This window comes from Mus caroli, chromosome 14 (assembly GCF_900094665.2).
Source record: "Mus caroli chromosome 14, CAROLI_EIJ_v1.1, whole genome shotgun sequence".
Taxonomy (NCBI): Eukaryota; Metazoa; Chordata; class Mammalia; order Rodentia; family Muridae; genus Mus; species Mus caroli.
Genome location: NC_034583.1, coordinates 82,255,457 through 82,280,133, shown reverse-complemented (window position 1 = coordinate 82,280,133; position 24,677 = coordinate 82,255,457).

Genomic DNA, 24,677 nt, shown 5'->3' with positions numbered 1-24,677 from the left:
CTCCCCTCCCCTACCTTTCCCTCCTCTCCCCTTTCCTCCCTCTCCCCCTCACTCACCCCCATTTCTCTGTTTCCCAAGGCATAGTTCACTGTGTATCCTTTTTTACTCTCTGTTTTGACACTGGATCAATCATCAATCTAATTGCTTCCTAAAGACTTTTTATTTAATTCAAATAACAATAACAGATACATTAAAATAGAGTCTATAATATGAAGTTTAGAATTTAAGCTAATTTAAACGGAGGGCAAAGAAAGGAATCACTTATAAATTTGAAGTCTTGGGAGGCTTTAAGTATTTTGGGGGAGGGAAGCTGATGTTTGAATGGGTTATTAATATGTGTGATTGATCCGTCCAGCAGGTCCGGTTATTCGAGGGTCTTGAGGGGACCTTCTCCTAAGAACTAAATGGGGGGAGAATGGGATGGAGACCAATTGCAAGAACAACACAGAAGCAGTCTGAGTAGCATCAAGGTCTCTCTGTATTCAGCAAGGGTCAAGGCTTAAATGCACAATCAAAAGGGGAAGTATAGGTACTTCTCAGCAGGAGGGGTGGGGCAGTGGAAATTTTTCTTCTGGCAGCTACACAGGGAAGCAGGAACTTGGTGGTATCAGGGTACATCTTGTGGTCAGGACATCTGGTGCTGACTTAGGGCTGGAACATTCTGTGGTTATTCTCGGAAAGGTGTGTCAGTGGCCCGCTTTTGACCCCCTTTTCTTCTTGGGGGAAGAGGCCCAATTCAGAGATCAGGACAATAGTGTTGTCTTAATAGCTCCCCCATTTTAATATTTTTATAAAGGCATATTGGATAATAAATTTGTAGCCACATTTTTAACGACCGCCTAAACGTCTGTTTGCTCACCGGATGATTCTCTAAAACCACGAAGGACACAAGGACAAGTCATCTATGAGGCTTGAATTAACTGTTCCAGTCTGTTGGGTATAACCTGGGCTAACCAAGGGATTTAGGAATGAAGCAAGAGGTAGAGGTCTGATCCCCAGTATGCAATGTTAGGGGCCATGTATAGGATTTATTCTTAGGCCCACAGATTTTTTACCCAGAGTAACCCTGACCTGCTCCTGTGCCGTTTTTCCGGGGGAAGGACACTAAGGCACTCAACCTTCATGCAATCAGACATGCCTCTCAGAGACTGTCTAACAGCTTCCAGACTAATCTCTGTGCAGTGCTTAGCCTTACAACTCTCATGGTCGATGACTTCAAGTTCCAATTTTTCGATGTGTCTAGCCTGGAATGACTTATTTAGTTTCCAATGTGGCACGAATGTATATTACCATGTCGGAAGCACAGACTACAGCAATCTATAAATGATTCATGGCATGAGACTGATGGCTGAATTTATGGGGAGGGGAATGATCTTACTTAAGCATTTTATGGAAATTGAGTCTCTCTCCCCGAGACGAGGGTGATGAAGCAGCATCCATGTCTGACTCTTCTCCAGTAACCTGCTTGTTATCGCCAATGTCCAGCCTATGGTAATTAACTGAAACAGATGCACTTGAAAGAGATGAATCAATTTGAGATTTAACAAATTGGGTCAATTTCTGAAATGCCCAAAGACTGAAGGAAATCAATAATAGGAGTCCCAATAGGGGCCCCAAAAGGGAGGGCAACAAGATCGAAAGCCAGGGGGAGGTTGAAAACCAATTTTGGTGCCATGACTCTTGTTGTTCTCTCTCTCTTCTTCTTTTTTCTAAACTAGCAGTAACCTTGGCAATGCTATCTTTAACTAATCCAGTTTTATCAACATATATGCAGCATTCTTCCTTAAGTGCAGTGCATAAGCCTTCTTGTTATAGAAAGAGCAAATCTAATCCCCTTCTATTTTGAAGGGCAACTTCTGAAAGGGAGACCAAGGAATCAGTAAGATCATCTAGGCCCCTTTTTATATTCTCTATATCTTGGCTGATAGCCTCATTGAACAGGTGGCAATTGCACGTATTCTGTTGAGACGACATAAGGGCTGCAATTCCAGTCCCAATCCCAGCAGCACCCAGGCCAAGAAGGACTGCAAGAGTCACAGCCGATATAGGCTCCCTTATAAAAGGGCGGGATGGCAAGGAGGCACCTCGGTCCCAAAACTTTAATAAGTCATCTGACTCATGAATACTAAAATTTGGAAAAAGCTGAACCAAGACACAATAATCTCTATTATTTATAAATTTTTGTATAATAATATACCGTGTAAGGCCTGTGGAACATGCCAAAAAGGTATCGTTTGGGGCAAGAAGATAAGAATACCTATTTTTATTTACTCTAAACGTATTATTGCAAATATCTAGCAAGGGCAGCGGAGGAAACATACTTGGGCCCAAGACACAACTTCCTACCCCAGAGAGTTCTGTCAAGGTAAACTGAACTGACTCGAAGGGAAGCTGACTAGCATCTGAAAGCAGGGTAAAATCTCCAAATAAGGCTATGCCCTCATTAAAGGGCAGGGAAGCAGAAAAGCACATCCAACAATCTTCAAATTCTGACACATTATCTCTTTGTGTCTTATCCAACAAGGCTAAAGCAGAAGCATTCAATAGAGACCACAGTAAATCAGTGGAAGAGGGGGGCCCCCGCCTTTTTCTGGAGGAGCCAGTGGGGTGTTCCTCATGACCTGGAGCAGACTGACAGGCTTGAGCCCGAGTGAGGACAGGAAAAGCCAATTTTTTATTCCCTTGTTTCTGAGAGAGACCTTTGCGGCCAGTTTGAGGATATTTTTGAGATGGGACCTTGAAGGTTCCCCTTGAGGGCTCTTTGTAGACTCTGAGTCTCTAGACTGAGGTCTTGTGGCTCCTTTTGAAGCCCTAGAACATCTTTAAGATTGGTGATCTGAGTCTGAAGTTCTCTTTTAGTTTGAAGTAATCGCTGAACGGATGAAGGAGCCAGGGATACAGGCAGAGGATTAGGCTAAGGATTAGTGGGGAAGGGGGGCAAATGAGGAGGAGGGTGGAAATTGAAGGGGCTCGATGGTAAGATAGGCACCAGGCATATAAATGAAAACATAAAAATACACTCATTTAGGATTAGTACACAACTAGTGTAAAATTAAAGTGGTGCTGTAAAGAAATCAGTGCTTCTAATATCTGCTACAGAAATTAAAATCAAACTGTTTGATTCTTGTAAAAACAAGTTATTCAGGTTTGTTTTAGCAACACAAACTTAAGGCAAATTCTTCTGCTTCACCTAAAAAGAATGATTGTGATTACAACTTGTTTACAATGGGAGCTTCTATTTTCCTGCCCTGCAATTAGAAGACTAACACACATAGCATTTGAGAAGTATTGCTAATTAATTGTTAATAACCTGCTGGGAACATAACCAAGACAGACACAAAATTGCAAAACTAGCTATCAAGTGTGTTGGAGCAGAAATGATTTAAAGATTTTAATCAGAATCCTTTGCACAAAGTATTTATTTAGCTTGGCTACCTAAATGAAAGAGTCATTACAGAAAAAAGAATCTGAAGATGATTCTGGCCAATCTTAATTTCTAAAGCACTGGTGTCTTTATACTTTCTTGATTAGTATAATTTCCTGTGACTTAATTTTCATGATATAATTTGAAAAAATTTTGAGTTTTAGTTGTAAAAATTTTTAATACCTTTATGATTTTTTTCCTTTTTGCAGTTGAAAATTAGAAATCATATTTTATATCTATATTATATTAATAAATAGATATGGAATTGAAATTTGAAATTCACTAATATATCAGGTTTTATGAAACCTATTCAAAATAAATTTTGTTAAAAGGAATATGTCATGCTGAGGAGATGGCCCAGAGAGCTCTGTTCTTGACACATAAGCATGAGAACATATGGCCAATTCTGCAGATCCCATGTGAGACCTGCTATAATAGTGTGCATAAAAAATACACATGTTCCTAAGGATAACAGCAAGCAAAGTGGAATTCCTGGATCTTGGGTTAGCTGGCCATCATGTACAGTAGCTAACAACAGAGAGATATCCTGGCTTCAACAAAGTGAGAGCCAAGGACCAACATATAAATTTGTCTTTTGGAGACTACATATGTACCATAAAAATAAATACAAACACATAGATATATAATCACACAGACAGACACACAGGTGCATGTGAATGCACACACACACACACACACACACAGAGAGAGAGAGAGAGAGAGAGAGAGAGAGAGAGAGAGATACAAATAAATATATAAAGATCTACCTAACAACAGGAACCCTATAGTTGTTATCTCTAGGATGCATCACGTTTGGGCAAAGGTGTCAATATCATTTTTTAACCTTTTCTGTTGCATTCATTACTTGTTTTTCCATGTATTGTGTTTACATATTTCTTAAATTTTCTTTCCATTGGGCAGCTGGATTTGAACTCATAGAGATATGTCTTCTGGGCCCCACAGGTTCTAGAATTAAAAGCATTAATTAATACCATGCCTAGCTTGTCCATTTTCATTTTAATGTTTGAAGTTCATCCCTTGATAAGTTTTACATAGATTACTTTCATAAAAGTAAATTTTGAGATATAAACAGATAACATGAGTTCATGTAAGGATTCTCAGAATCCTGAACATTTTAACTTAGAAGACAGAAACAAAAACCATGCTTGCTATAATGCTATTGAAAATTAATAGTTTTCTTAAAAAGCAACAACAACAAGAACAAGCCAGACAGTGGTGGCACACACCTTTAATCCCAGCACTTAGGAAGCAGAGACAGGCAGATTTCTGAGTTCCAGGCCTGCCTGGTCTACAGAGTGAATTCCAGGACAGCCAAAGCTGTACAAAGAAACACTGTCTTGAAAATCCAAAACTAACAAACAAACAAATAAATAAAAGAAAAAGCAAAATTCATGAATAGGAAGGAGCAAATGAAAGCAATCTATTAAAAAAGGATAAATGGGCATCCACCATAGTGTCTGGGTGTGGTGGTTATTTATGGGATGGATCCCCAAGTGGTGCAGTCTCTGGATGGTCATTCCTTCACTCTCTGCTCTGAACTTTGTGTCTGGAACTTCTTCCATGGGTATTTTGTTCCCCCTTCTAAGAAAGATGCTGAGCTTCTGGACTAATATCCACTTATCCATGAGTGTATATTATCTCTGTTCTTTTCGTGATTGGGTTACCTCACTCAAGATGATATCCTCCAGATCCATTCATTTGTCTAAGAATTTCATAAATTCATTGTTTTTAATTGCAGAGTAGTACTCCATTGTGTAAATGCAACACATTTTCTGTATCCATTCCTCTGTTGAGGGACATCTGGGTTCTGTCCAGCTTCTGGCTATTATAAATAAGACTGCTATGAACATAGTAGAGCATATGTCCTTCTTACATGTTGGAGCATTTTCTGAATGTATGCCCAGGAGTGGTATTGCTGGATCTTCTGGTATAACTATGTCCATTTTTCTGAGGAACCTCCAAACAGAGTGGTTGTACCACCTTGCATTCCCACCAGCAATGGAGGAGTGTTCCTCTTTTTTCCACATCCTCACCAGCATCTGCTGTCACCTGAGTTTTTGATCGTAGCCGTTCTGACTGGTGTGAGGTAGAATCTCAGGGTTGTTTTGATTTGCATTTCTCTGATGATTAAGGATGTTAAACATTTTTTCAGGTGCTTCTCAGCCATTTGATATTTCTCAGGTGAGAATTCTTTGTTTAGCTCGGTACCCCATTTTTTAATAGGGTTATTTGATTTTCTGGAGTCCATCTTCTTGAGTTCTTTATATATATTGGATACTAGTTCCCTGTCTGATTTAGAATTTGTAAAAATCCTTTTCCAATTTGTTGATAGCCTTTTTGTCTTATTGACAGTGTCTTTTGCCTTACAAAAGCTTTACAATTTTATGAGGTCCCATTTTTTGATTCTTGATCTTACAGCACAGGCCATTGCTGTTCTGTTCAAGAATTTTTCCCATGTGCCAATATCATCCATGCTTTCCCCTACTTTCTCCTCTATAAGTTTCAATGTCTCTGGTTTTCTGTGGAATTCCTTGATCCATCTAGACTTCAACTTTGTACAAGGTGATAAGAATGGATCAATTTTCATTCTTCTACATGATAATCGCCAGTTGTGCCAACACCATTTGTTGAAAATGCTGTCTTTTTTCCAGTGGATGGTTTTAGCTCTCTTGTCCATATCAAGTGACCATATGTTTGTGGGTTCATTTCTGGGTCTTCAATTCTATTCCATTGGTCTACCTGTCTGTTGCTGTACCAGTACCGTGCAGTTTTTATCAAGGTTGCTCTCTAGTATAGCTTGGGGTCAGGCCTGGTGATTCCCCCCTTTCTAACATGGTGAAGAATTGTGTTGGAATTTTGATGGGCGTTGTATTGCATTTGTAGATTTCTTTCATCAAGATAGTCAGTTTTACTATATTAGTCCTGCCAGTCCATGAGCATGGGAGATCTTTCCATCTTCTGAGATATTCTTTGATTTCTTTGTTCAGAGCCTTGAAGTTCTTATCATACAGATCTTCCACTTCCTTAGTTAGAGTCATACAAAGATATTTTATATTATTTGTGACAATTGTGAAGGGTGTTGCTTCCCTAATTTCTTTTTCATCCTGTTTATCTTTTTTTTCCCCCCAGTCAGGGTTTCTCTGTGTAGCCCTGGCTGTCCTGGAACTCACTTTGTAGACCAGGCTGGCCTCAAACTCAGAAATCTGCCTGCCTCTGTCTCCCAAGTACTGGGATTAAAGGCATGTACCAACCTGCCTGGCCTGTTAATCCTTTGTGTAGATAAATGCCACTGGTTTGTTTGAGTTAATTTTATCTTCAGCTACTGCACTGAAGCTGTTTATAAGGTTTAGAAGTTCTCTGGTGGAATTTTTAGGATCAATTATATATATATATATATATATATATATATATATATATATATATATTATCATATCATCTGAAATAGTGATATTTTGATTTTTTAAATTTGTATCCCCTTGACCTCCTTTTGTTGTCTAATTGCTCTGGCTTGGACTTTGAGTATTATATTGAATAGGTAGGGAGAAAGAGGGCAGCCTTATACAATACATTTTTCAATGTGCTGCCTATGTTCAAAATAATAAGTCGATCAGGTGTGCTCTTTATTATCTTAGATTGCAAGATACTATATAAAGGAATAGTCTTCTATTATACAAACAATTGTTATCATTAATGTTCACTGCAGATTGGGGAATACCATAGCATTGCGTGCCAATTTTAAATTAATGAAGATAGCATATTTAAATTGTAGAAATATATGATGGCTAGATTCCTTTAATAAAACTAATTTTTTATAGAATATAATGTCATTGTAAATGTGAAATATAAGGATCCATGAAAACAGGGACCTATTTATCTTCTAGAACTAAGGTAAGAAAGAAAAGCCATTTGATTTGGAGCAATTGATTCCAAATAGGAATAATGAAAGGATTTGGTTGAATAGGGGTCCTGGAAAATGGATTCACAGTAGTACAAAGAGACAAAGAGAACAGATTTCAATGATAATGAGTGTGATGAAAGAAGATAATCATGCAAATAGGGTAGAGATAAATGAATTGCTGAGAATTCAGGAAGAGATATTTCATTGTTCCTCTGGTCTTAGGACTTCACAGAAAGATACAACAGAGCAAAGGCTGTTTTCTCTGAACGAGGCTGTTGTCAGAGTGGAGTCATTTTCTTCCTTTGTGGTTGCATCAATAGAGTTCATTGAAGTACTTGTGCAGGTGAACAGGAGCACTTCATTATATTCAGAAGCTCAGAGTTTTCTAACCAGAGGATCCACAGAAATAAACATTGGAATCAATTAGTTGTAATATGAAAATGCTATAGAAAAACCAGAAACAATTCTAAAAACCAAAAATCAATGCAATCTTTTCTTGTATACCAACAACAAGCTATGAAATTCAATTAAAAAAAAGCTTCCATTCATAATAAAAAAAATCTTCTGGCAATATACATAAAAAGAAATAAAACAATTCAAAGGACAAATAATGCATTGGTAATAAGGATATTTGCATATGTAATATTACTGAATGGGCATCTTAATTTAATTTTAAGCAAAATGACAATAATCTATAAATTTAACATCATTTAATAAATGACTGTTTTTATAAAATGTACAGGTTACAAAGTTAATGTAAATATTAAAAATTTTAAAATGTTTAAAAATAATTATTTATTCAATTATTTGTTTGTTCGCAGCACATTGGAGTTCCATTGTACAAGTGTACAGGTCAGAAGAAAACTATAAGGAATCTGTTATTTTTCTTTTATCATCTAGATTTTTGTATCAAACTCATGTGGTTAGGGTTGATAGTAATTGTCTATGCCTCGAACCATCTCAGTAGACTTAAGTAAGTTTAATATAAATATTTTCTCAAATACATAAAATCAACTAACTAGAATATCTGAATTATATGAAATATTATATATATACACGTATTTCTTCATAGGGAGTAAATATAGCATAGATAATAAGTATGATACGGCATAATAAAAGGTAGAACCATTAAAGAAGATGGTAGTAGCAAAGTACAGCTTCTTCAATATTAAATATTAACTTTGTGTTTGTAGATTAATGTCTACAGATAATGTATGCACCACTGTTATGCTTATCAGGAGGAAAGAGGAGGAAGCGCGTTGTTGTGTACACGTGTCCCCTCGAAATAGTAATAAAGCCATTCATAAGCAAAACATCTATGGCTACTGGAGACTGATGCTGAGAAACAATAAAAGATGAGCTAAGCTTTATTAAACATGTGGAACAATCTTTTGTCAATATTGCTAAGTGAAAAAAGCTAATGTGAATTAGAAATGTGTGCATGTGGTTCTGATGTGTGCAAGACATGATGGGTAAGGCTGAGCAGTGAGACGATTATTGCTTTTCAATGACACTGGTGCCTATGATCATCGAACAATAAACATAAGCACTCTGTGAAAGGGTCCTGATGGCTAGGTTACATTAAGTGCTTGGTGAAATGCCTAGACATTGATATGAGCTAAGAGTGATATAGTAGGGTTTGTTCAGCAATTTTAACAAATATGACACAGTATGAAAAATTATAACTGGGACAGTTTTATGTACATATGTGCAACTTTTCTTTAAATTCAAAATCAAAAGCATAAGAAATAGGTTAATAAACATTAGGGTTTATCTTTTCCTTTTTATTCTAGAGCTGTAGGAAAGGGTGTCTCCTAGTTGTCAGGAACTTGGCTTCTAGAAGTTTACAATGGTCAGCTACTGCGATAAGAGCTACATAACATAATCATGTTTTCAAGATTTTGGATTGCCATTTTCCAGCCAAATAACATCTCATAGGAGATTGTTGAAGTACACTAAAAACCCCTGAATCTCTCAAGTCATCTCCAATCCAATCTAGTAGACAAACACATTTTATTATTTTTTTAAATGAGGATATATCAATGCACTCTGTACAAATTTGACCAAGAATGATAATGTCTTAACCATTTTATACTTTAAATAGATCCAAAGTGAGTCGGGTAAAGAAAATAAACACAAAAGCACTTTTATGTGCTATAAGCATATGGACAAATATTAGGGAAAATAGTATGAGCGAGTTAAGTAACATCCATTGTTGACTGAAGGAAGGAAAGTAAGTGAAACTATAATTATTTGTCACTGCAACCTTCAAACAGGTTTTAAATATTATGTAAATATGTGTACAATTGTATACATCACACAGCTAGAAGAAAGAGACAATGATTATTAACTGAAGTTGATAATTTGCTGTATTTATACCTACTCTTTACTTCAATCTACAACATTTTACATGATATAAAAGCTGTTTTTCAAATCTTTTTAGGCTGTATATTATTGTATATATGACCCTAGCAGTATAAATGTCACAACATTCATGGTAAATGTGCTTACAGTTTACAAAGGAAAGAGTAATTAGTCTAGAAAATAATTGTAACATTGTGTCTTTTTCACAGAATTGTATCAACTTCATTGTTTCAAGTACTCATTTGCTTTAAAATCATTTTAATACTCAATCTGAGTATGTGGACTTCTGCTTCAGTTTATTCCTTTTGCTTTTCACCAGCCCATAAAATGAATAAAATTCCATAAGAGACATTTTTGTTTTACTGATTTTTATTTTTAATATTTTTGTATATTATTTTTCTCTAAATATGAAACATACTCTGTTCTGAGTAGTTCTCAGAATTTTTCCTTTTTGTCTTTCCATGATTTTCTCTGTATTTTGAGAATCTGTTCCTGCTAATGTACATTTTTAGACAATATTATCCAAAACTTTACAAAGTATTTCTCAAGGTCAAATATAGATAAATACAGCAGGTAATCTTCCACAGTGCCTTGTCATATATACAACACTCAGCTTTCAAATTCTGAGGCCTAAGATAAAATATATATTTCCTTAGGCACTGGGGGTTAGTCATAGTAGACTGGAGAGTTACCTAGAATTATCCAAAAATTTCACTGTTGACATTTGATTTAGAAAAAAATTAAGCATTCTTCTGTTTTGATGTCTAATGATGGAGAAATATAACACAATGCTTGACATCATAATTCATACAGTTTTCACATGCAAAAAAAAAAACACTAACATAAATGTTACATAAAGATATGAAAATCTATTTCCTGACTGTCATACTAACTACCTACAGTTCTAACTTTCTAGTGACTGTGCCCAGACAATGACAATTTGAATGCTAGCCTAGCAAAGTAGCTGTGAACTGTAACAGCTATAATAATGACCATTCTGTCAAATTAGACCCACTAATGTTGAAATGAATGAGGTAACGCCACCTTGGACTAACTTTATTTTGTGCTTACCTGTACACTTTTCAGCCTTCTGCCTCCCATCACCTTCATTTTCTTTGTCCATGCTTATGAGCCTGTCTGTGACCTTGACCATCGTCCAAAATATTTTGTAGCCTTTGTAAAATGCTGCTGCTGAGCTTTACAAAGTAAGAAGATGTTGCTAGGCTGCCTCAAATTCATCACCCGTGTATCCCTCTCTCCAATTGAACACTGATGTAATTGTGGCTTCATCTTTTAAAATACAGTATCTCTGAACTTGGGTACCAAGAGACTTTTCAGAGATACAAACCCATTCTTTGCCTGTTCATAAAAATTCTGAAAAATTTAATTGGTTCAATCAGCATGGTTGACAATAACTATTTTATGCAGATCATTTCAATATAATAATGATTTATCTTTCTTACCAGACTGAAAGCCTTTCTGGATTCTATCCACAAAAGAGAATCTAGGCCTGCTACTGGAAAACAGGCTAAGGACCCATGGAAAGGGTGTTGTGTTACATTTTTCCTGGTGATATATTGAACAAAACTGTTCTCAAACCTGATAGGGAACCTGAGACAGACCAAAGAATGGGATACCTTCAAAATCAAACTTAATGAACTAATGAGTTATACTTTTGTTAATTATAGAAATACAGATGGAAAGACTTACTGAAAGGCATGTAAATGACTTACTGACAGACACATCACAAAAGCCAAACCCAACAGTAACAAAATCTGAAAACCTAAAAACCTGAAGCCACTGTACAACTTGGCAGATGAACTCATTGTAGACTCTTGATATGGGATGTTTCATTGGATTGAGCCCCTTCCAGAAAACTCAGCTGGTCTCTCCTTCCAGGCAGCTCTGCTTACTGGGCAGTGTCTTGTAGCATTCTTCCCTAATTCTTTATGCTTGGGGAACTTTGGGGATATGTAAATCTGCTCACTTTCAGGATTTTCCTGAAGCAAGTTTGAGTCGTTACTTCCTGTGCTTAATTAATGAAATGGTTCACTCCTCCATAGAGCATCCCATTGTTTCAATTTTCTTTTAATTTCAAGCCTTAACATAGTCTGTTATTTTACCTACTATAAAATCCAGTATCCCAATGAACTGTCCTTCAAGATGGAAGGTTTTAAACTTAGAGGAAACTGCTTTAAAATAATGGAGATTTAATAGACCCTACCATAGTTATTTTGTTAGATATGGTACCAAATGATCTTCTAAGTACTTAATCTTTTACAAACGTTTAACCCTCATCAGAGAATCATCTCTTGATAGCTGATGAACTTAACAGACTTAAAATAAGAGACTTTAGTGTGTTCAATTTTTTCACAAGTATATATATATATATATATATATATACATTATTAATGTATTCATGTATTTATTTATTTTTTTAAATTGGATAATTTATTTGTTTACATTTCAAGTTTTAGTCCCTTTACTGGTTTCTCCTCTGCAAATCCCCTATCCTAGTCCCTCCTAATCTGCTTTAATGAGAGTGCTTCCCCACCAACCTACCCACTCCTGCTTCACTGCCCTAGCATTCCTGTACACTGGGGCATCAAACATTCATAGGACCAAGGGTGCCCTTCCTATTGATGCCACATAAGGCCCCTTCAGCTCTTTCAGTCTTTCCCCTAACTCCTCCATTGGGATCCCTATGCTCAGTCCTATGGTTGATTATGAGCATCCACATCTGTATTTGTCAGGATCTGGCAGAGCCTCTCGGGAGACAGCTGTATCAGGCTCCTATCAACAAACACTTCTTGGAGTCTGCAATAGAGTATGGTTTTGGTGTCTGCTTGTAGGATGGATCCCCAGGTGGGACAATCTCTGGATGGCCTTTTCTTCAGTCTGTGATCCACTCTTTGTCCCTGTATTACCTTTAGACAGGATCCCAGGGATACTTGTGAAAGAAGGGACAGGAAGACTCTAAGACTCAGAAATCAGAGAACCCTATGAAGAAACGATGTTTTCTTAACATGATTGGTCCATGGCTTTCATGAAAGCACATCAGCTATGGTTGCCTACACAAGACATAAGCTGATCAAACCAGGTAACACTCCAACACAGAGAAGAAAGAGGAACAAAAAGCCTCTCTTCTACCTGAGAATCTGTTGGACTGACAGTTGTTAAGAGAGAGAAAGTCAGCTTTCTTAGCCAGTGTAGGTCTTAGTAGGCTAATAATGCTCCAGAATTTGGTCTCAGATCCATGTTTACATAGGCAGCACTAACTGGACACTGGATTATGTATGATTATAAAAAAGAGCATTGTAGTATTGTGTTTACTATTCGTGATTATCTTAGCTCTTTATGGGCTTTTGGATTTCCATGTAAAATGTAACTTTTTGTTGTTATTGATGTGGTTACTGTTTTAATTTCTTCAAATAATTATGATGGAATTTTGAGGTGGTTTTGGTGAATCAGTAAATCATTGTTGGTAAAACAGCTGTTTTATTAAACTCAGAACTGAACTATAAATCTATAAGCACTGGAAGTTTTCCATCTTCTGATGTCTTTCTTTCTTTCTTTCTTTCTTTCTTTCTTTCTTTCTTTCTTTCTTTCTTTCTTTCTTTCTTTCTTTCGCATTTTAATATTTTCATTGTACAGTTCTCTCCATGTGTTTGTGAATATAATTCCAACAGTTTTAGAAGCTATCATTAGTGGGACTGTTTCCTTGAGTTGTACTCACTGTGCTTTTATTCTTGTACAGGAAAAGCACTGATGCTTCCAAGTTAATTTTGAATTCTAGTAATTTGATAAAAATGTTTGCCGGCTTTAGGAGTTTCCTTGTGACAAATTTATGTTACTTTCTGTTCATGTGCATATCATCTCCATATAAAGATACTTTGATATCTTCCCTCTTCTATTTCTCACCCTTTTTATTTCCTTCTCTTGTCTTATTTCATCTTATTCCAGTAAGATCAAGAAAAACAGTTGTCAAAGATGTGGGAAAAGGGGACCCCATGGAGAGAATCAGGTTACCAGGCGAGCAGTAGCTACGTAAACATGCTGAGCAATTTATTTTATACTAAATTTAAACTCAGATATCTCAGGGTAGTGGGTTACAGTCCCACATTAGGCACCACTTACTGTCAGGTACTAGCCTCCACACAGGATCAGAGTTTTCAACTGGAAGCAGGGAATCTGGAAGGCACATAATAAATATATACAAACTATTTTGGGGGTCTATTAGCTAACAGGCAATTTATAAAGCATTTTATTGGATATTTTCTTTATTTACATTTCAAATGTTATCCCCTTTCCTGGTTTTCCCTCCTCCCAGAAACCCCCTAACCTCTTCCCCATTCCCCTCCACACTGGGGCATCTATTGATCCCTCATAGGACCAAGGACCTCTCCTCTCTCATTGTTGCGTGACAAGGCATCATTTGCTACATATGCAGCTGGAGCCTTGTGTACTCCTAGGTTGGCAGTCCCTGGGAGCTCTGGGAGCTCTGGTTGGTTGATAGTGTTGTTCTTCCTATGAGATTGTAAACTCCTTGAGCTCCTTCAGTCCTTTCTCTAACTCCCCCATGGGTGACCTGGCACTCAGTCCAGTGGTTGGGTGGGAGTATATGCCTCTGTATTTGTAAGGCTCTGGCAGAGCCTCCAGGATGACAGCTATATCAGTCTCCTTTCAGAAATCATTTCTTGGCATCTACAGTAGTGTCAGGGTTTGGTAACTGTATATGGGATGATCCACAGGCAGGATGTCTCTGGATAGCCTTTCATTCAGTCTATACTTAAGGAAACATGCTTAAACATGATCAAAGCAGCCTTATTTATAATAGCCAGAAGCTGGAAAGAACCCAGATGGCCTTCAACAGAGGAATGGATACAGAAAATGTGGTACATTTACACAATGGAGTACTACACAGCTATTAAAAATGATGACTTCATGAAATTCTTAGGCAAGTGGATGGAAATTGGAAATATCATCCTGAGTGAGGTAACCCAATCACAACAGAACACACATGGTATGCCCTCACTGGTAAGTAGATATTAACCCAAAAGCTCTGCATAGCCCGGATACAATTCACAGACCACATGAAGCTCGACAAGAAGGAAGATTGAAGTGTTGGTGCTTCAGTCCTTCTTAGAAGGGGGAACAGAACACTAATGGGAGCAAATATGAAGACAAACTGTAGAGCAGAGACAATTTTTTAAGGCTTAAAGTTTCTTTCTCTTCTCTCTCACTCTCTGTTTTTGGTTTTTTTGTTTTGTTTTGTTTTGTTTTTCTTTTCTTTTTTGCTCATTTCTTGAGGCTGTATTATCTTGTGCAAGCTGTTTTTCTCCTGTGTGCTTTTCTTTTCTTTTCTTTTCTTTTCTTTTCTTTTCTTTTCTTTTCTTTTCTTTTCTTTTCTTTTCTTTCCTTTCCTTTCCTTTCCTTTCCTTTCCTTTCCTTTTCTTTTCTTTTCTTTTCTTTTCTTTTCTTTTATTAGGTATTCTCTTCATTTACATTTCCAATGCTATCCCAAAAGTCCCCCATAAAGGTCCCCCCACACTCCCCTACCCACACACCCCCACTTCTTGGCTCTGGAGTTCCTCTGTACTGAGGCATATAAAGTTTGCAAGACCAGTGGGCCTCTCCTTCCACTGATGGACGACTAGGCCATCTTCTGATTCATATGCAGCTAGAGACACGAGCTCCGGGAGTACTGGTTAGTTCATATTGTTGTTCCACCTATAGGGTTGCAGACCCCTTTACCTCCTTGGGTACTTTCTCTAGCTCCTCCATTGGGGGCCCTGTGTTCCATCTAATAGCTGACTGTGAGCATCCACTTCTGTGTTTGCTAGGCCCCGGCATAGCCTCACAAGAGACAGCTATATCAGGGTCCTCACTGATAAGTGGATATTAGCCCAGGACCTTAGAATACCCAAGATACAAGATACACTTTGCAAAACACATGAAACTCAAGAAGGACGAAAACCAAATTGTGGACACTTTGCCCTGTCTTAGAATTGGGAACAAAACACCCATGGAAGGAGTTACATAGACAAAGTTTGGAGCTGAGATGAAAGGATGAACCATCTAGAGACTGCCATACCTGGAGATCCATCCCATAAACAGCTTCCAAACGCTGACACCATTGCATACACTAGCAAGATTTTGCTGTGTGCTTTTGTTTTATTGAACTTCCATACTCTTATACACCACTGTGCATTCCCCTTTCACTCTCACATACACTCTTGACATACATCTCACATACATCACAGGCACTCTCCATTCACTCACACACACTTCACATTCTCTTTTCACTCACTCTTCACATTTTCTCTTCACTCACTCTGTTCATGTTTTTCTCATGTTCTCTACCTTCTCTCTACACTTGCCCTCTCCCTCTTTTGGTTGTCCCAGTCTCTTATTGACACTCCAGAAGTAGGTAGGAAAAAAAAAGGCATTGTATAATCGTTACCAAATCATATTTTAAAAAATAACCACATCTCACAAAGATTTAAGCATTTCAATTTTTTCCCAAAATTTTAAGCTTTCCCTATTTTCAGGCCTGCCTGTAGCCATAATAATAATAACTATAAACTTATAATTATTTAAACTTTAACTTTTGACTTATTATACTACAGAGTTCTGAACTCTGAGGTCAGCTACTTGCATTTTCCTGTGAAGCTCCAATGATAAATGACATAGGAAAAGCTGAAAGACAGTAGCTAGAATTAACCCTTAACTCAGTAGTTCTATTCGCTTTCTGTTTTTGTACATTGTATACAATGACTCTCGAAAGAATCCCAGTTCTTTGATTTAGTTTTAATAGTATAAGATTTTAAATATTTTATACTTGTTTTTCTAGGAACCACTCTCAAATGTTTAAAACTTATTTTATAACTTTAGTAGTTTTTTTTTCCTTTTATAGGGTCCCAATGTTGGCTCTAATTTATTTTCTAATAATTTTTTAAAACTTTTTGTATAAGTCAAACACTAATCTGGAACTCCCATTGTTCAGTTATTATATTGTTTCCAAAATGAGAACACAATCATGTACCTGGGCCATTAGCACTCTGCTGTGCTATGTCTCAATTTTTAATTGTTTAAAAATCATTACGTCAAAGAACATCTATTTTCACAGACTTCACCAGAGGAGAAGGAGAAAGAAATAAGAAAGTCAGATATAATAAAATAATTATGCACACCAAGACCAACTGAAAATCAGTCACGCACAAAGGAAATCTATACAGCCATTTTATAGGGCTAAGGTTATGAGAAATGGCAACAACTGTTTTTTGTAAAGAGTTGAAATGGGCTACTGAAATGTCTCCATCCCAGCCTACTGCAGCCATTTCAGATGGCGGGTCCCCTGGAGGGATGTGTCTTCTTCTCAAGGTCCCAGATGCCATCCTTTCTTACAAGGAGCTGCCATGGTCTTCTGAGATGTCTCCATCCTTGCTCGCAGTCACTATTGTGGCATGCTGTCCCAAGCACTTTATAAATGATATTTTTCAGAATGTTAGCAGAAAAGGGATATCAAATAAGTTACCAAATATAATAAAGACACTTCTTCATTTTTTAATGCTTAGTTGGTTTGCATCTTGGGTTGGCTTCCTCCTAGTTTTGGTGCCTTCAATTTGTCAAATGATAAAGCTTCAGTGCCTCAATGATAGATAATTATTGACCCAAAGCAACTGTGGATTTAGACTGGTCCTTGTGTTGATTTCCTTCATCAAAGTTTTTTTTTTTTTCTGATGTGATTTTAATCTTATTTTAGATTTATATTTAAGCATTTTTTCACATCTTCTAGTGTACTTTATGTGATATGGCATAGTTTAGTTAATATAAATACAAGAAATGTATGTAATTAAAAAGACATGCTTTAATACATATCTACATCAGAGTCATAGTCCTGATTTTGAAAATATCCTCCATTTGTCTTAATTGAAAATACAAATATTAAGATTTTATAAATGTTCCTATTTCAGTATTTTAATACCCATTCCAGTTTCTGTTGGAGATCAAAATTATGACTTAAGACTATGTAGAATTTTCAATAAAGCTGGAAAGGAATAGACTGACTTCAAAGATATTTATTAATCCTTAATATTATTAATATTAAATTGAAAAGTAGAGGAAAAATTTAAATTGAAGAAACTCTTTTGAAACCCAACTTACTCTGATGAATATAGTATTTTCCAGTCTACATTGGTTTTTCTTAGACATATTCTTTATTTACATTTCAAATGTTATCCCCTTCCCTGGTTTCCCCTCAGAAAACCCTCTATTCCCCCTCTCCCTGCTCACCAACCCACCCACTCACACTTTCCTTCTTGGCATTCCCCTACACTGTGATATCAAGCCTTCACAGAACCAAGGGCCTCTCCTCCCATTTGTCCAACAAGGCCATCCTCTGATACTTATGTGGCTGGAGCCATGGGTCCCTCCATGTGTTCTCTTTAGTTTGTGGTTTAATTCCTGGGAGATCTGGGGTGATGGTTGGTTCATATTGTTCAAGGCTAGTCTTGAACTCCTAATTGTTTTGGTTTGGCCTCCTGAGTTCTGGGATTGTAGATATGTGCCACTTAGCCTGATACATCTCTGATATATTAATGTATTTGTATAAAATAGAGTCTAAAGGGGTAAGATTTAATATGATAGTATTTTTAGGTAGCATTTGATTAAGAAGAATTTTGGTTTTATACTTCTCAGTGTTATCTCTGATTAGATAAGTGATGTATTATTTGATAATAAAACTCTGAGTTAGGATACTTTACGTTTCTAATAGAAACTGTTTAACTACTAAAAATAAGTGAATCTAGCCAGTTATGTGTCTGAACATAGTAGTTGAAAACGATTTATCCTCACTTCCTGTCCTAGTTAGGGTTATGATTGCTGTGCTGAAACACTATAATAAAAAACATCCTGGAGAGGAAAGGGTTTATTTAGTTTACACTTCCATATCACTATTCATTGAGATAATAAGGTCAAAATCTCAAAACAAGGGCAGGAAATTGGAGGCAGAAGCATATACAGAAGTCACAGAAAAGTGCTGCTTACATATCTTGATCATCTTGATTTTTTTTATAAAACCCAAGATCACCAGCCCTGAGGTAGCCACACCCACATGGAATCGACCCTTCTGCATCAGTAACTAATTATGAAAATTCTGAGTTATGACTGTAGCCTGATCTTTTTTTAATTATTATTATTTTCTTTATATATGATTCAAATGCTATCCCAAATAGCATACCCTTCCCTATACCCTTCCTCCGCCCTGCTCCCCTACCCACCCACTCCCACTTCCTGGNCCTGGCATTCCCCTGTACTGCGGCATATAAAGTTTGCAAGACCAAGGGGCCTCTCTTCCCGGTGATGACCAACTAGGCCATTAACCCATTCAGCAGGTCCAGTTATTCTTGAGTCTCGAGGGGACTCCTAAAATCAAATGGGGGGTGAGAGAGAAAGGAGACCAAGCACAGAAACGACACGGAGCCAAATCTGAATCTTGTCAAGGTCTCATTGTGTTTAGCAAAACTTACAGTTTTTATACAAAAAGGGGAAATAACCCTTATGCAGAAGGGCAGGGGAGGGGGCAGTGGTAATTTTCCTTGGTGACTACAATGATATCTAAAAGTACATCTTGTGGTTATGACATCTGTTTGCGTCAGTCAGGTCTGGCGTCATCTTGTGGTAATTGTTGGTGACCTTCATCTGGACTTAGTCAGCTTGAGGAGGGGGTCCATCTGGGAACAGTCCGTTGGTGACCTTTGTCTGGACTTAGTCACCTTGGGGAGGAGGTCCAACTTTATGTCTTAAGACTTGGTAGTTCACTTGGATTATTACAAAGAATTTAGTTTGGGCTCCCAACAGGCCATCTTCTGATACATATGTAGCTAGAGACACGAGCTCTGGGGGTGGGGGGTGTGGGGGTACTGGGTAGTTCATATTGTTGTTCCTCCTATAGGGTTGCAGACCCCTTTAGCTCCTTGGATACTTTCTCTAGCTCCTCCATTGGGGGCCCTGTGTTCCATCCAATAGCTGACTGTGAGCATCCACTTCTTTGTTTGCCAGGCACTGGCATAGCCTCATACAAGACAGCTATAACAGGTCCCTTCAGCAAAATCTTTCTGGCATATGCAATTGTGTCTGGGTTTAGTGGCTGATTATGGGATGGATCCCTGGGTAGGGTATTCTCTGGATAGTCCATCCTTTAGTCTTAGCTCCAAAATTTGTTTCTGTAACTTTTTTCGTGGGTATTTTGTTCCCTATTCTAAGGAGAAATGAAGTATCTACCCATTGGTCTGCCCTCTTCTTGATTTTCTTGTGGGACATTTCTTTGTTCAGGTTTCTAACTCACAAATGACTCTAGCTTATGTCAAGTTGACATGTAACTAGCCAGGACACTTATTTAGATTTACATTTTAGATATTTAGTTTTCATATTCATCTCTGCCAAAATATATGTGTAGGAAAGAAGCTATTCAAAATAGGCTGAACAAACTTTCCTTAATACATTTTTTAATAACATGTCTAATTATTTAGGGGCTAACAGTAAAGCTAAAATAAAGGTAACAAATGTAGTAAGTACATACAAATAAATGTGGTTTTCATTGGCTGTTATAGAAAGAGATAAAATAATTATCATTTAGGTGATGGAACATATTGGTAATTGTCAAACTATAAAAATGAACATTTAAAATACTTTCTTCAGAGAATGTTGTCCCTTATACTCTGTTTCAGTGTGTATATTCTATAAATGATTATTCTATAATCCCCAAGTTTTCAGAGTAATGTTTAGTAAAAATGTCAGAATTGAACAGATATTGTATCCTTAAGTGGAATTCAGTTATTGAGTTCTGTGTTAGAGGAAAATAAATATACAGAGGATTATTGCCTCAACCAAAGCTGTGATGGGTTTAAGCATTTCACTTGTCTTAATAGCCAATCCCTGGAGAACCAGATTTGATCAATGCATAATCATTTCCATTCAGATGAGTATGCCCAAATAAGTAGAATGTTCATTTTGTGGTCCAGTAATTTCAGTTGACTTAATAACACAAGTAGAACAACTATGAATAACTATGCAGCATCCAATTAATTTCTTGGTGATAGATTTTCATAGAGTCAATCTCATTGACTGTATAGCACCAGATATGTTTTGAAGTTCTATCACACAGTCTAGAAGAATTTGTTGTAAGAAAGATTTGCAGAAAATACAAGGACTTCTTTGCAGACATACTCATACATGAGATCCTTCAAAAAAAACTTGATATAAAATAAAGTTGTGGATTTTATTACATCCTGATACACTAAATTTGATTAGATTTTGAGCTATATATGTATTTGCTGATGAAATTTCAATGTTTCAAATAGTATAAATAATGTAAAAATATACATAAAGTTTTACAATGCTGTAATATTTAAATATGTAGAATAATGTGGTAAATTATGAAAGATTTCAGACTCTGGTTCAAGTTATAAGTTGGCATTCTTATTATTTTGTTAAAGGTAGTTGTTTAAAGAAAGAGACAATAACTGTAGAGTATTATATGGTTAGAGAGCTAAGCCAGATAACATGCTTCTATTTAATATAAACCTTGCAACCAAGATATTAAAATACCATTTATATAAATAATTATATTGCTATTTAGTAAATATACATATTGTATTTCTAACAGATTTTAAGTAAAATTAATATTTTTATTGTTCACTTTAAAGTTATTCATCTCTAAATATGATGGAATTTTATTCATGTGTCATTTAATATTATATATATTGCAATATTTTGGGGGATATGGCTACAGAGATACTATTTTATTTTTCACAAAGTTATGCTAAAATGTTTGACGTTGTGATAAAACTCTCTCATTCAGGAATTTGAGAAGCAGAGTTTGAATTGCTACAAATCTGAGACTCTGGCAAATGCTGTAAGTTCTAGGAAAGACAAGGTCACAGAGCAAAACACTGTTTCTTTAACTATGAAAATTAACCAAATCCTATTTTGCCTAAAAAAATTACTAGTTTTTCAAAGGTAAAATATAAGGTTGTTTAATATTGTAGAGTAATAGGTAACATAATTTTGTTAATATAATCATGTTATATCTACATATTTCTTTTACAGGTAACAAATTTACTTGATATGGCAAAATTATTTAGTATTCAATAGCATGTATATCTATATATAGCATCCATTTGTTTTAAATGTAACTCTACTCTAAGTGTAAAATGATTCCATTTTAGTAGAGTGTATACTTTTAAGGCAATTAATTGCAGTGTTGAAATATAATATTGAGAAACCACTCTGTTGATATTTTATCAAAACTCAAGACAGCTCACAATTTATAATTTACCATTTTTACTTTGATCTGCTAAGGAAAGAAAGCAAAAGAAAATAGCTTTGTCTATGTTTTACAGCTTAGAAATCAATATTAATAAATCAGTGTCAATAATACTATATTGCAAACTCTATCATGTTACTAAGACGTGTGACCATAACATGTAGGATGTATTTCATCCTTTGCAGCAGGAAATGTAAAATTGAGTTTTGTGAGGCATTTTTTATTACAGGGCACTGGTCCCAGTCAATCACACTGTTTTGTTTTTGTATGTTTTTTTCTTTTTTGGAGGAGGAGTGTTGTTCCTGAAGATACCATTTAGGATAACATTTTTATACATAAGCCTTCGCCTGAAGGTTGACTTTTTTCAGTTATAAACATTTTTCCAGTTGTTTCTAAGTTTGAAGTAAAAAGAATATACCTTTTTCTGTCTATGAATTTCCCAAGATAACAACTCCCATATCTATCTTTCATTTGAAAGGGAATGCCCAGCTGTGTACAGCATGGACTAGAGCATATTGGACCTATGCGTTCTGAAGTCTGGGGATGAGAGCTCTTGCCTTGTGTATGTGAGGATTTCTTTTTTTTTTCTTTTTTTTTTATTACATATTTTCCTCAATTACATTTCCAATGCTATCCCAAAAGTCCCCCATACCGCCCCCCACTTCCCTACCCTCCCATTCCCATTCTTTTGGCCCTGGCATTCCCCTATATTGGGGCATATAAAGTTTGCAAGTCCAATGGGCCTCTCTTTAGAGGATTTCTAAACTGAGCATAAGGTAAGGCAAGATATGTCTGTTTTCTCCTTAAATTGCAGAGCCTAAAATGACTATGAAGTGAGCAAAACTTTGCTTCAGATGTATCAGGACAACAGCATTTTGTTTTACTTATTTCGATGGGGTCCTAATGTACACAATATGTCTGTGGGTTTGAAATGATAACTTTACATCTCATCCTGTCTGACAGAATGAATGATAGCTAGGAAGAAAGAACAGCTGATTTAGATCAGGACATTTGTAGAAAAATAAATAAGCATGAAAGTGGAGGAAAAATGGAGCTTGTTTTAGTGGGAAGCAGTAAATTTAGAATAAAGAAAATAAAAGAACAAGTAAGAAATGGAACAAAATATTAAAAATTATTTCACCATTCATTATCTAGCATGCCAAAATTATGGTCCTAAGCTCTGTTCCTTTATCTACTTTAAATTCCCTTGCACCTATATAATATCCTCAATAATTGCATGGATAAATGAATGAAAAAGAAATATTCTGGGGGGGGGGGCTCTTCATGTTACAAAAGGCACAACTGAAAGATGAAATTTATACAAGTAAAATATTTTATTAAATTATAACAATCTGGACCAGAAAAATCAATGGATAAAATCCATTTTTAATATCCACTGCAAATAATCTTAAGGCTTAAATATCTTTTAAATATCTACTCCAATGAGATAGTTGATTTTATAATAGTTATTGAATAGTTAGTGTATAATATTTTACTATAATAATTGGAAGACTTGTCTTTGGACATCCTTGAATGTATTTGCAGGTCCTTGTCATGGCTATTCATGTTCAAAATGCATCTAAATTATAACCACATCCACACAATAATACTCATAATTGAATTTATTAGCATTAAAACATGGGGTGTGATAGAGAAAACAATGATAACAGATTCTAAGTCTAAATAAGTTTAATAAAGTCTAAAAATGGGAAGTAAAAATATCATTCTAATTAAAAATGGTAGCTGTTCATTTGAGTATATTACCAAAACAGGAATGCACTGATTAAATCATTAATTATGTTACTTATATAGTTACAAAACAAAGAGATATAATGTCTCTTTTCTGATGCTTATAGCCTAGAAGTAAAATTACAACAAAATATGAAAAGTGCACTCATTCTGACATTTGAAGAAGTGTGATCATGTTCTGAAAAAAGCAATGATGAAGATTACTGACATTTTCCAGTGATACAAAGAAAACCTTCACTCTGTGACACCTTAAAGGAAAAGTAGCCCCATGTGAGTCTAATGAAAAAACAATACACATTTCAGCAAAATGTAACTGACCATCTAAAGCTGTTATCTTAAAATTTAGTTATATTCCAATGAATAGAGCTTTCAGTGGCATAGGCACAAAATAAATAAATTGTGTAAGATGGAAGAAGCTGGAAAATGTTCAAGTTTAATTCTTTTTTTTTAATTTTTATTATTTTTTATTACGTATTTTCCTCAATTACATTTCCAGTGCTCTCCTGAAAGCCCCCCATACCCTCCCCCCCACTTCCCTACCCACCCATTCCCATTTTTTTTTTTTTTTTGGCCCTGGCGATCCCCTGTACTGGGGCATATAAAGTTTACGTGTCCAATGGTCCTCTCTTTCCAGTGATGGCCATCCTTTGATACATATGCAGCTAGAGTCAGGAGCTCCGGAGTACTGGTTAGTTCATAATGTTTTTCCACCTATAGGGTTGCAAATCCCTTTAGCTCCTTGGGTACTTTCTCTAGATCCTCCATTGGGGGCCCTGTGAACAATTCAATAGCTGACTGTGAGCATCCACTTCTGTGTTTGTTAGGCCCCGGCATAGTCTCACAAGAGACAGCTATATCTGGGTCCTTTCAGCAAAATCTTGCTAGTGTATGCA